The 11,134-nt window shown below is 38.5% G+C and overlaps 1 non-coding gene across 1 annotated transcript; it reads right to left on the bottom strand.

Annotated features, from left to right (window-relative positions):
• Positions 1-1,122: 1,122 nt before the first annotated feature.
• On the bottom strand, positions 1,123-1,197 carry TRNAP-AGG (transfer RNA proline (anticodon AGG)). Its single transcript has one exon. It is a non-coding gene; the product is annotated as a tRNA-Pro (tRNA).
• Positions 1,198-11,134: the final 9,937 nt, after the last annotated feature.

Below are 11,134 nucleotides of genomic sequence, written 5' to 3'. Positions count from 1 at the left end.
TTTCTAACTTTTTATTTTCAAACAGTTTTAGATTTACAGAAAAAAATTTGCTAAGGTAGTACAGAAACTTCCCACACACTCAGATTCCCCTATTATTTCTTATCTTATTGCGATATGATAAATTTTTGCAACTAATAAATCAATCTTGATACATTGTTATTAACTAAAGGTCACACTTTATTTACATTTCTTTGGGTTTCATCTAATGTCCTTTGGTCTAGTACCTCATCCGGGATACCACATTGCATTTAGTAGTCATGTCTCCTTGGATTCCTCTCGGTTATGATCATTGCCCATGCAGAATCTCTAAGCCCATTGTCTGCCATCCATTTACTTAATTGTTCAACTCCAGTATGCTTGTGCAATGGTTTCAGAATTTTAGCCCATACTCCCACGGGAAACTTTATCAACTACAGTACAGTGTTTCTGTACAGCTCATTTGCCTTTAGTATTACAGGCTCCATTCATTTCCAAAATTAGTTAGATCAGCACATCCCCCACCCCCACACCCACCACTCCATTCAGTGAGGTTATTTCATACATTTGTGAGACAGTTAAATTGTCACATTCAGCGTTGCATCCTAGGATCCTCCAACCTCCTAAAAACTATGGCATACACCAAAGCTTATCTTTCATGTGTTAAATTCTATGGGTTTTGACAAATGCACACTGTCATATGTCTACCATTAAAGTAGTCACAAATATAGTTGCACTGCTCTTAAAATACTCTGTATGCTTCCCATATTTAAGTTCCCATCCCTCAGATTCCTGGAAATCACTGATTTGTTTACCATGTCTTCTGATTGGCTTGATTTTCATTTTCTCAAATCTTTTTCATAGAGCTAAAAAAAAATTTAATAAAGACCAACATAGGATTATTTTCATTTTCTTTCATGGATCATGCATTTGGTGTAGTGCTTAAAATCTTCTCAACAAACCTAAAGTCATATAGATTTTTCACTATGGTTTCTTCTATAATTCTTACAGTTTTACATTTTATATTTAGGTCTGTGATCCATTTTATTTTTATTTTTATTTTTATTTTTATTTTTATTTTTATTTTTATTTTTATTTTTTGGTGGGGGAGGTAATTAGGTTTGTTTATTTATTTAATTTTTTAAATAGAGGTACTGAGGATTGAACCCAGGACCCTGTGCATCCTAAGCACACACTCTACCACTGAGCTATATCCTTTCCCCTCTATGATCCATTTTAAATTAATTTTTGTGTATGGAATAAATTTTGTGTCTAAGTTAATTTTTTTGTGTGGGCTTATGGACATCCTATTGTCCCAGCACCATTTGTTGAAAAGATTATCCTTTATCCATTGAATTGCCTTTGTACTTTTGTCAAAAATCAATTGATTTAGAACAAATTCAGCAAGTTGCAGGATATGAAATTTAACACTCAAAAATCAGTTGTATTTCTATACAATAATAATGAATAATCAAAAAAGGAAGTTAAGAAAACAATTCCATTTACAAGAACAATAAAGAGAATAAACTACTTAGAATAAACTTAACCAAGAAGGTGAAAGTCACACTGAAAACTGAAAATCACCACTGAAAGAAATTGATGCAAATAAATGGAAAGACATGCTCATGAATTGGATGACTTAATATTGTTAAGATGAAAATACGACCCTAAGCCATCTATAGACTCAATGCAATCACTATCAAAATCCCAATGTTGTTTAGCAGGAATAGGAAAATTCATCCTAAAATTCATATGGGATACCAAGGAGCCTCAAACAGTTAAAAACAATCTTGAAAAAGAAGAATAAAGTTGAAGGACTTATATTTTCTGATTAAAAACTTACTACAAATCTACGATTATCAAAACAATGTGATATTGGCATAAAGAAAGACAGACATAGAGACCAATGGGATAAAGTAGAATGCCCAGAATTAAACCCTCACACTTAGAGTCAAATGATTATTGACAAGGGTGCCAAGACCATTTAATGGGGAAGAGAGAGAGTCTTTACAGCAAATGGTGCTCAGAAAACTAGATATCCATAGGGTAAAGAATAAAGTTGGACCCTTACCTTGCCCCACATACAAAAAATCAACCCCAAATGGATACAAACCTAAACAACACAATTAAAACTACAAAACTCTTAGAAGATAATGCAAGGGAAAGGCTGCAGAGCATTGGATTTGACAGCTGTTTCTTGGATATGACACCAAAAGCATATGCAGCAAAAGAAAAAAAGATACATTGAATTTCATCAGAGTTAAATATTTTGGTGGTGTGCTTTGTGTTGTGCAAAAGCAACCACCAGAATGCAAGGCAATATTTGCAAATCATATATTTTAAAAGGAATTAATATTCATAATATATAAAGAACTCTTACAAATCAACAAAAACAAAACGCAAACAACCAGATTAAAAAAAAGTGAGCAAGGAGCTAAAGACACATTTCTTTAAAGGATACATACAAATAGCCAATAGGAACATGGAAAGATGCTCAATATCACTGCTCATTAGGAAAATGCAAGTCAAAACCACAGTGAGATTCCATTTCATGCCAATTAGTATAGCTATTATTTTTTTTTAAAGTAAATAATGTGTTGCTAAGAATATGGAGAAATTGGAAGAAAAAAAGAGTGTGTTTAATTGAACTTCTATATTCTATCAGCTTTGTGAAATGATATATCTCTTAATTTTTTGATATCAGTCACCATAAGGCTACTGAAACATATCCCTTTTGAAATTAAAACCATGCCATTTCCCACCAGAAACAAAGATGACTGATAAAGTAATTTGTTTGCCAATGTTACTTTTTTCAGACAACTGGACTGGTTGATTTTCTGTGACCGTACAGAGTGACCATTTGCAGGTCGATGGTTAAGGTCTATTGATCCAATTTCTTCAATCCAATTCAGACATCATGTTGTCTGGAATAAATGGCCCATGTCTGGATAGTTTAGTAGTTATGACAAGCATATCAAATTAATCGTTCAGCAATAAATCCTTTGCTATGCAAGCCGTTCCCAACTTAGAAATGGGTGTGGTTCCAAAAGTTTATTCTAAACTAATTGTTTAAAACTTCAAATGTATAGTCAATAAAATACTAAAGAAGCTTGAAAACATGAATTAAGTTTTCTAACCAGGCTGTTATACACACACACAAAACTTGATTAACCCATGTCTTGAGTTCTGGTACTGGAGACAAAATATATATTTTGAGTTGTGATCTGGTAATTGAAGAAAGTGTGCATTCTTCCATGTCTCAGTTACAAATGCTAGCTGTTGTGAGAAACAAACACTAAAACATATAATTACTCAAATGTGATATAAATTTATTTCTCCTTGATAAAGTCTCCTTGATAAAGTTTCTGACTGGCCCTTCGGCAAGCAGTGATTTAGATGAGTTCCCTGTCCTCTCCTTCTTAAATTTTTCCAGTTCCCAACATCTGGCTTTCAAGGTCACTGAGTTAATCTGCCTGAAGCTGGGGGGATGGGAAAAGTGCATGTGAATGGTGTCCAGTCTGAGGAAAGAGGACACAGGGAAAGTGAGTGCTAAGGGTGGCACTCAACCCTAGTCCCAGTAAGCAGCTGAGGTGGAAATAACAGAACACGCTGGTTTCAGTCTTATCTGATCAGCCAGCAGCGTTCATCTCTCAGTCTCTCTCTGCTTCTTGAAAATACTTTCTTGGTCTTCACATCACACGACTCTCTGGTTTTCTTCTGCTTTGCTTTCCTTTTTGCCTTCATGTGCTGTTTCTCCTTAAGGCTGTGTTCTAGGCCTTCCTCACTGTTGACTCTTTATTTATCATTGGATGATGATTTCCACAACCCCGTGTTCAGTTATCACTTGTGCTCAGATGATTCACAAATGTATACCTCCAGCCCAGAGCGCCCCCCGTAGGACCTTATTTATAAAGCTTCCTACTTAGTGTCTCCTCTTGGAAGTCTTGAAGGCCCTTTAAACTCAACATTCCCCTAGAAACCTCACTTTCCACACTTGTACTTTGTTACCAAACCCAGTGGATTCTTTTTTTTTTAACATTTTTTATTGATTTATAATCATTTTACAATGTTGTGTCCAATTCCAGTGTAGAGCACAATTTTTCAGTTATACATGAACATATATCCAGTGGATTCTACTGACTAGAGCTTGGCTACTCAAAGTGTGTTCCGAGGACCAGAAGTTGCCTTTGTGTGAGGCCGGTTAGGACAGTGAGTTCTAGGTCTATCTGCAAGGGCCGCTGCAGACCTACTGAATCAGAACCTACATTTTGTCAAGATCCCCAGTTGATCCATATGCACTTTAAAGTGTAAGTGCAATAGAAGCCTCTCAGACCTATCCATCGGACTGCATCTTTACTTCCAGCCCCTTGGTAACGGCTGCTTCCCACTGGGACGACAGAAGCAGCTTCCTGACCTGATGGCCCTCGTGTGTTCTTAGCCCCTTTGTATTAATTTTCTGTCCAGAAGCCAATGTGTTCATTACCAAAACACAAATAAGATGGTATCACGCCTTTCAAAAATGCTATATCTTAAGATAAAGACCCGAATCTCCTCATGTATAACTGAAAAATTGTGCTCTTCACTGGAATTTGACACAACATTGTAAAATGATTATAACTCAATAAAAAATGTTAAAAAAAAAAAAGACCAAAATCTCCAATTGATTACCAGGGCTTCCAAGAATCTGTACCCTGGCAACCACTTAATCTCCATTTCCTGTCACTCAAAAGTCCCAAGGATCTTTCCAGCACTGCGCATGATGTTCTGTGCGGTTCCCTCTTTCCTTTCATCATAATTGAAGTGAACTTATTTTTCAGACCTCAGTTCAGAATTCCCTGACATTCTAGGTCAGGTTAGGCTCCTTTGTTACATATTCTTATGTACTTTTTCTTCATAGTCTTTTCTTCCTCAACCCCATTCCATATATATATGAAATATTTATATATATTTAAGTATTATATCTATTTATTTAGTATATATTTATAAACATATTTAAGTGTGTGTGTATGTGTGTGTGTATACTTTTCTCAGTTTCAGATTATACATTGATTTGTGAATTGTTTGGCCCACATCCATCTCACCACTTCTGGCCTCCACACCCACTCCTGGCACCATCCATGTAATGTGAACAATTGCTTGATTCTCCATTGTGTCCCCAGAGCTGGGAACACTGTATGTGCTCAACACCTACCTACTGATGAAATGAAATAAACAAGATCCCAGTGAGCTTAGGTGGGAAATCTATAGCTCCATGCCAGGCGGGTATTTATGATTCTTTTTAATTGCTAGAGCTGCAGCCACAGAGTTGCAGAATCTGGGCTTTGCAGAGTCCGGGCTGGCTTCCCATTACTGCTAGTGGCTGAGAAAGACACGCAGCTATTCGGTCCTTCACCCAGACAGGTGGAGTCAACCCTGAGAGGTGGGGACAGGCTCTATAAAGAAGGGGCCATCTAATGACAGTCCTGAAGCAAATGCAGTCTGAACTAGGGGAGATGTCTTAATCACAAGTGTGCGGGAATTGGAGGGGGAAAATCTTCCATCGGAACTGAGTATCCAACACATTGTGAAGTAGGTTATCCTGCATTGGTGAGATGACTGGACCGTGAATGGCCCTTCAAGCTCTAAGGCTTTCGCTTAAGTCAGTTAATCACATTGTAATTGTGAGTGCCACGTGAAACGTTAGTGAGAAAACCAAGAATGTTAAGACTGGTTTTACTTTCCTCTTAAAAAATGAAGCCATTGCCTCGCTGTAAGTCTACAGTCTCACTGTTTTCTTGGATGTTAGTGGTCGATGAGTTTATGTTTAAGAGGGCTAATACTAATTGCTGAGACACAGTATTTGAGTTGATCCTGGTCAAATGAATGGTAGCAATTTATCTGAAAAAAATTCAGATCGTAAACCCATGCTAACGAGAACAAGATGACATTTTTTGGCGAGTCACCTAAATCAGCTGTTTACATTAGTTAAATGAGTTAGATAATCACTTTCTCAGTCAACAAACGTTTATTGAGCATTTACTCTGTGACAGGAGCTGTGCCAGGCACTGTCAATACAGGGTGCTTAAGGCAAGATCAGTCCTTTTCTTCACAGAGCTTACAGTATCGTGGGAGGGACTGACAATGAACGAGTAACATGAAGTCACGAGCTGTTGCTCTGCCATCGTCTCCCATTGCAGGCTTAACTTTAGTTCTTGATTAGCTCACTAGCGTTGCCATAACACAAGTTTATTTCCTTACAGTTCTGGAGGCTAGAAGTCCAAGCTCAAAGTGTAGGCAGGATTGGTTTCTTCTGAAGGCCTCCCTCCTTGGCTTGTAGACCGCCATGTTCTCCATGAGTTTCTACTTGGTCTTACCTCCATGTCTGTGCCTTAATCTCTGCTTTTAAAAGAACTTCTTCATATTGGATCAGAGCCACCTTAATGCCTCCATTCACCTTAATTACCTCTTTAAGGACTTTACCTCCAAACATAGTCACATCCTCAGGTATTGGGTTTTAGGACTTCAACGTATGAATCTGAGAGAGTTGGGGCACAATTTAGACCATAACAGTGCTTCACTCTTCCAAGAAAAATTTATCCAATGAAAATATGTGACCCATATACATGATTTTAAAACTTCCAGTAATCACATTTTAAAAAGTAAAAGAAAGTCAGGTGAAATTACACTGAGTAATATAATGTTTAATGTAATATATCCTGAACAGTGTTTCAATGTTTGATCAGTATCTACAATTATTATAAGATATTTTATATTGTTTGTACTAAGTCTTTGAGATCCAGTGTGTATTTGACACTGGCAGCACATTTAAATTCAGACACTACATTTTTATCAGAGACACTTGATTAATATTTGGAGTTAATAAAGTTTACAGTTGAAGAAGGAGATTTACATAGCCATGTTGTTTAGACATACTCTAAAACTTTTCCAATAACTGAATCAGGCGTCCAGTTTTAGATTTAAATTAGTTTTCATTAAATAATATTAAGAATTTAGTTTCTCAGTCTCACTAGCTCCATTTCAGGTGCTCAATGGCCATAGGTGATTAGTAGCTATTGAACGGAACAGCACAGATCAGGAAGCCACATGCCACTGTCATGTGAAACAGCAACGCTCTGAATGTCTCAACCACTCTTAACAACCATCTGCTGTAATATTAACTATGCTTTATATGGTAAAACTCCATGAACAAGAAATCCAGCTCCCTTGATAAAACAAATAGATATAAAAAAATATTTAATACTCTCCAACTGGTTATGAGTTTAAGCAGTCAAACTACATTTATACATCCTAATCAGCTTTTCCAGTCCCTCCCAGGAGGTTTATTAAATACCATCTCAGGGGACTTCTTAGGCTGGGCTCGGAGCCAAAGTCTTCCACACACTTGCTGTCTTCCCCCTCTCCCCCGTCCCCCACTGGGTGCTAATGAGGATTGATACCGCTGGAGTTCTCACTTCCTCACAGCAGGAGCCGGAGGCCCCTTCCCCTCCTCTTCTCAATCTCTCAATCCCAGTCCAAGAAGAATCCTGGGAAGGATATTTTTGTCACAGATCAGAAAATGGCCGGGCTCTTTGGTGAGAGCACTGAAGTTCTCAGAGCCGCTTGACTGTACGTTTGCTCTCTGAGGCTGTGTCTACATGCACAGGGAGGCATTTCTAGGGCGTAAAGACTGCTATCTTGATTTTCCCCGCAGTCAGTGGTCCATTGAAGACAGGAGGTCATCAGAAGTCACACCTTAGAGAAAGGGGCAAGGTTATAGATCTATGTCAACATTATTCCATCTCCAAACTATCCCAAAATACTTGGGAAGAAACTCCCAAATAAGTTTTTCGTTTTAATGAATGAGATCACTTTTCTCTTTAGACAGGCAAGTGAGTGAGGCCTCCAAATACAGATTATAGCTTTCAAAACAAAACATGCAAAATTCAATCATAGACTTTTCTGGCCATCCAAGCCAGCTTTCAAATGCTATCATGCAGTGTTTGGCTGTCTATTCAGTAGAAGCCAAGCACTGTTTTCCAGGCTTGAAATATATCAGTGGATGAAACTGACAAAGATCCACATCCTCATTGTGCTTACCTTCCAGGAGAGGAGACAAAAAAAAAAAAAACCCCACAAAACAAATATTAAAAGATAGATTAGCAGTAGGAGTAAGTACTAGAAAGAAAAATAAAGGACAGAGAATGTAAAGACATAAGGCATAGCTATTCATTTTTTCCCAACACAGATTTATGTACTTCCTAGTCTTTGCTCAGTCCTGCACTATGTTAGGAATCGGGGAAGGATAAAGCGATGAACCAGACACCCTCAAGGATTGAGTTTTTGTATAACGTTAACACTTACACGTTATGTATATTTGCCATGTCTTCAAGAATTTTTTTAAGAATCCCATTTTGCATTTATTGTCTCCGAGGACATTTAGCAGGCATTATTTACGTAGTGTTGTTCGGTAAAATTTTATATTGAAAAATGAATGAATAAATGGACAGTCTGGACGTGGGATTAAAAAGGGTTTAGCTGTGAACCTAAAACAACTGCATCAACCATGCTGGTTTTTGATACAGTAGGGAAAAACGCAATGGATTAAAAACGATGGAGTCTAGACTCTCTATCTCCTCCACTTCTTACTTGCAATGGGATTTCGGACATCTCTTTAATATCTTTAAACTTAAATTTCCCCATCTGTAAATTGGGGCTAATAATTATTGCTAAGTACAGCAATCATGTCTATAAAGAGCAAATGTGACAGTGCTTTGTAAACTCTAAAGCTCTATACAAAGTTAAGAGATTATTATGTGTACTAATGCGTCCCTTCATTGGTGTGGCTAATTGAATATCAACGCTGCTAAAGGAAATTAAAATTAAACAGGCACATTGGACAATCCAGTGTAGAAACTCAGCATGGCAGGGGTTTGCATTAAGTCCAACATAGCAAGAGGAGAAAGGCAGTTACTTTTTGCTGCTAATTTGTACTTTTCCTTCAGGAGGTGGAATCTTCTCTCCCTTTTGCAGATCAAATTACTCATGTACCCCTATAAAAAGCATGTCAAAGTCAAAAGTGCAAGCAGTCCCAGTGCAATTTGCAGTGGGAATGGCTGCAGTGAGCAGTTAGCACACCATTAATTCTCAATTAAGTGCCAATTTGCACATTGCTGGGAAACAATTGCAAATTCTTTGTTTCTCCCCTTAAAGATGTCATTTGAATCCATGAGCACCAAAATCTAGCGGGGAAGGATTAATAAAGACAGCTAGGGAGCACATCAGACAGAGGGCTCTCTCAAATATCAGAAAGGGATTTCCCCCCCATTACTAACTTGCTGAGTCCCTTCCTGTCAGCAGGCAGACTAATAAAACACAGGGGTAGGGCAGATATTTATCATAATCCAGATTAGCAAGACAAAAACTCATTTCTAGCTAGGAGTTTGCAGTTGAGAAATTCTCTGGTCAACCTGGAGCAAGAAGTTGGGAATTTCTATCGCAGAGAAGGCACTCTTTTCTGACATGGAGCGATCTTCTGTATAAATCCCAGTGCATCAGCTGCCCAGTTGGCCAGTCTTGGAACCTGTCCAAAGGCAGTCAGATTATTTGCTTTTTGTGGCAAAGGACCTATTTATTACTGCAGATAGGACCTGTGTTTCTACACAGGTACATGATGGGTGCAACTAAGTCCCCAAGTTAACATTAACTCCTTCTCATCCCATCATCCCATATGCATTAGACACAGAGATCTATCGTAATTTTTCATTCATTTGTAATGTATTGCATTTCTGTTTGGGACAGAGAATTGATGGGTAGAAAAGAAATACAGGTTTGTTTTCCAATAGCTTAGAGTTTCAATGGACATAAAATAGGCAAGGGCATGATGCACTTCGGTCCCGGTAAGGTGATGTATCACTCACTGAAGCGTTGGGTGGTGCCTATAAGATGCCCAGTAGCCAAAGCAGTAGGCTAGTGCTAAGACTCATGCAAACAACCCTGAGCTGGAGGGAAGAAATCAAGCAGAATTGTCAGATGGCTTAATAAATGCTTCCCTCTTCCCATCTCCTGTCACCTCGTCTACTTTCCTAGGCACCAGTCCTCGATTTGGTTTTGTCAGCTGTGTATCTGGGGACTCTCAGCTTCCTCTCCTGCCATCTTCTAATGAACTTCTGATTCTGGACATTCATTTTTTTCTCATGCTGCTTGCTACCCACTTGCCTTGTGAATCGAACCCTACTCTCCTATTGCTTACGCATTCTGTTTCCTTTCCATTTCCTTGGTTTGATCGTGAACGGAGCTGGTCACCACATCCTGGAAGTATTTTTGTTTCTTGAAAAGTTGGCTTCATTAGTGGTAGCAGGCAGGGCTAGATCACAGTGCAAGGTGCCTAAGCTCTCCTCAAAGCACTCAGGGCATTTTTTAAGATAGACTTTGTGTTTATCCAGGGTGCAAACAAGGGGTGGCCTCCACTTTCTTCTAACTATTCTAAGACCACATTGCTTCCCCTTTCTTTTTATTGGAAAATCACGCAAAGAATATCATGAGTCTTTTGCAGTCCCAACCAACTGAGTATTTTATATTATCAGGCACGCTATTCTTTCTCTTGGGACCTGTAAGCAGTTCTAACCTGACTCTGAGAAAACCATAACAGTAAAAGGACTCAGATACAGTGAAGCAATGAACAGACTCGATCATTTTCGCTCAGCTATTTATCCTGGTTTTGCAGAAGCTATGGGGCCTGGGCAGCTCAGGAAGCATATATACAAGATAAGAACATATATCAAATTACTCCATAACTCCTGGACGACTGAGTAAAACAAAGTCGCCTGCTTAAATCAGTGGCTTCTCATTGCGATGCTCGTTGTATATTCGCATGTACTCAATAAGAACTACCTATCACAGTGGCAGAATGAGCCTTTGATGTGTTGATACGATTTGATGAGTCCTGGGAAACACCTTTTGCCAAAAATCGTCTCTTGCCAGAGCCTGTTCAATTCAACTGTATCAGTAAGTGACTCTCACTCTGAGGCTCTGGCACACGTGATTCCTTTTGATTTTCACAGCCACTGGAAGAAGCAGGCATTGTTAAAATTCTACTTATACAGATGGGAAAATCAGGCATTAGAAACATTCCTGAGAAGTCCAAGCTCCCTCAGACAGCAAACGTCAAAGTCTGCATGTG

Source organism: Vicugna pacos, chromosome 21, assembly GCF_048564905.1.
Source record: "Vicugna pacos chromosome 21, VicPac4, whole genome shotgun sequence".
Lineage (NCBI taxonomy): Eukaryota > Metazoa > Chordata > Mammalia > Artiodactyla > Camelidae > Vicugna > Vicugna pacos.
Note: the sequence above shows the minus strand (reverse complement) of the source record. Positions and strands in the feature narration are given on the sequence as shown.